The sequence below is a fragment of the Saccostrea cucullata genome, unplaced genomic scaffold, assembly GCF_032062105.1.
Source record: "Saccostrea cucullata isolate Sc308-1 unplaced genomic scaffold, CSIRO_AGI_Scuc_v1 ctg2537, whole genome shotgun sequence".
NCBI lineage: Eukaryota > Metazoa > Mollusca > Bivalvia > Ostreida > Ostreidae > Saccostrea > Saccostrea cuccullata.
The window spans coordinates 32,747-35,528 of NW_026934977.1; the positions used below are offsets into that span (position 1 = coordinate 32,747).

General features: G+C 31.7%; 1 long non-coding RNA gene across 1 annotated transcript; it reads left to right on the forward strand.

The window, feature by feature from the left end:
• The first annotated feature begins 1,194 nt into the window (after positions 1-1,194).
• On the forward strand, positions 1,195-2,331 carry LOC134241673 (uncharacterized). Its single transcript, XR_009986706.1, has 2 exons — positions 1,195-1,736; positions 1,861-2,331. It is a non-coding gene; the product is annotated as an uncharacterized LOC134241673 (long non-coding RNA).
• Positions 2,332-2,782: the final 451 nt, after the last annotated feature.

Genomic DNA, 2,782 nt, shown 5'->3' on the forward strand with positions numbered 1-2,782 from the left:
ACCCACTAGTTAACTTTTTAGAAAATGTTTGTACAATCAAGAAAATCTTTTACTTTTTATAAAGACCACGACGTTTAATTTCGTTTTCAAGTACCCTATAATTGAAAGTAGATATTTGTAAATATACACAGTTGAGCTTGATAAAATCATAAAATGCATCACTGCTTAACATTATTATCTTTCTATAACTTTAAATAATTTTCAAAAGCCATTAACATCGTTCATTTATTTAAGCACGTTTGGGTACAGAAACAACCTGTCCCACCTCCATGCTGAAATTGATACGTTTTGCGCCTCTATCGTAGGAGAGTTACAATCTCGAAACCCGCGTATTAGTATTATCCTTACAAATAAAGAACCTTGAGTAAATATACTTTTATTGAAAATTCTACCAAACTTTTATTTGAAAAACATCGTTTTTCATCATATTCAAAAACTGCTGATTATCTTCACCGCTGTAATGAAAAAAAGAACAAGACATATGTATATGTAAAAGAAAATTTACATTTTTAAGTTTATTTGTTTAACTTGGTCTTTTTTTAAACTTAATATTGTTATGTTTTCTTATTGTAAGATGAACGCTTTTTATTAAAGTAATTTTGTATTGTAAAAAATGTACATTATACAGAATTATTTTTGTTTTGAGAATGTTTTATTAGAACATCCTCAAGACCTTTTTATTTTAACATATATCATCAGTGAGTATAATATTTTAATTGAATATAACAAAGAAAGAGATTACATCATTCATTCAAACTTTATTTCTTCAATTTGGAGATTTGATTTAGCACCATTTACAACATATCTACATGTCGAAATTAAAAGAGTTCATTTAAAAAAAAGAAACGAATTTAAAATATATGTTTGTAATTTTATTGATAATCCATGTCTATTTCAATAGCCTTATTATTATTTTTTTTTATTAATTAGCTATTTATAATTGTGACGAAAAAATTGGTTCCTATGTCTTTATGACTATATCATTTATTTTACGACAATGACTTAAATCCAAAAGCATCGTTCATGTTGATTTTAAGGAGGCAAGGCCTAATTTATAGGTATATGTTTGACAGGACATCCTATATCAATAACAGTATTTTGAAATTATACTTTTTAAAGGTAATAATATGTAATAGTTATAAGCGGAAAACTGTCCATTATGTCAGATATTAGACGACCCGAGGTGCGTTAGCGCCGAGGAGAGTCTAACATCTGACATAATGGTCAGTTTGAGGCTTATAACTTACTTAAAACATTTCACCATTGTCGAACACTTCCATTGTTAACTTATTGGACAGCCACAGGTAAGGTCTCGTTCTGCTTGGATGACTACTTGGCACTGTTCATCAAGTTAGGCCAAAGAAAACCCGTTTTTGTTTTTCTTCTGTCTTTATTAATAGTAGGAATCATCGAGAGGTGTTTTATATCAATAGAAATGAACATTAACTTTGTTTAGTCTTATTTATCAGCATTGCGACATTTTTTATCTATACTACGCATGCGTAAAAGTCAGTTCTACTAAATTCTTTACAATTTATTCATTTTACAACGCAACGACCACGGATGAAGACGTACATTTTAATTTCGAAAAAAAAAGACCTTCAGAATCGGGTGTTTTGACGATGCCATTTATCGATTACACCAAGATGCCTCAGTTCAGGTTTTTACTGTGTAATCCGGATACATGTATATATTCTTATGTTTCGGAATTTGCAAGAAACAGTTCACGTTAAAAGGTAATTTTTGTAAAGCAATAGGATTTGAAGGATTTTACTCAAACAACTGTTTAAGCATTTTCTATGAAATTGGGAGGTTATTCCTGAGGTATTTTTCAAAAATGCAATTATCTTTTGTAAGCAGGTTTCGAACTCGGAAGGATTTTACTCCAGCCACTCCTTAAAACGACAGATACTCGCTCAAACGACGCAGGACTAGGTGGACAAATGGTCATAAATCACCGAACGAAATTACAGATTCCGTTGGAATTTCATAAGCTAAATTTTATGCTAAATGCGGAAAAATGGATATTTCAATAACAAAAAGCCCAAAGTTGTGTGTAAGAAAACACATGCTTCTCATTCATCTTTTGTGTCCATTGGATTCTATATATGTTCTGTGGATTAATCATTGTGAAATGAATCTATTATACAGCAATGGACGGTGAATTTAGGAAATTTATGATCGGAGCCACGGATGCGTTTACAATAATGAATCTGAGACATTCGATTCACTGGATTATTTGTGCCATTTTCAATAGGATTTTTTGTGAAATACTTACATTTAACGCTACTAATTTCCTACATTGTTCATATTAAATTGTTTGATTTGTCATTGCCTTTTAAGTGGTGTTTACTTATTTGCCTCGCCCTTTGTTCTCATTTAAACGTTACCTGTACCTGTCCAATAAGTTGAATCTTATTGGACACCTACAGTTAACTTATTAGACGGGGTGCAGGACAATAACAAATTTATTGAACCAGGTTTAACAAAAGATGACGTCACAAAAATGTTTTAAGCATTTTAAGCTCTTCTGAGCCAAAGGCTCAAAGAGTTAATGCTATGGCCATTTGTGTCGTGTGCGTAAACTTTTTAGAATATGGGCCATAACTCAAGAAATCCTTGGCCAATCAGTACCAAATTTGTCACAGGGTATCCTTGGCCCAAGGGCTACCATTTATACTAAAAAAAGGGTGGGACCTTTAAACAAGGGGAGATAATCCGGAAAACAAAACCAAAAGTACTGGTTGCTAAAAAATCTTCTTCTCCATAACCACCAGGCAGA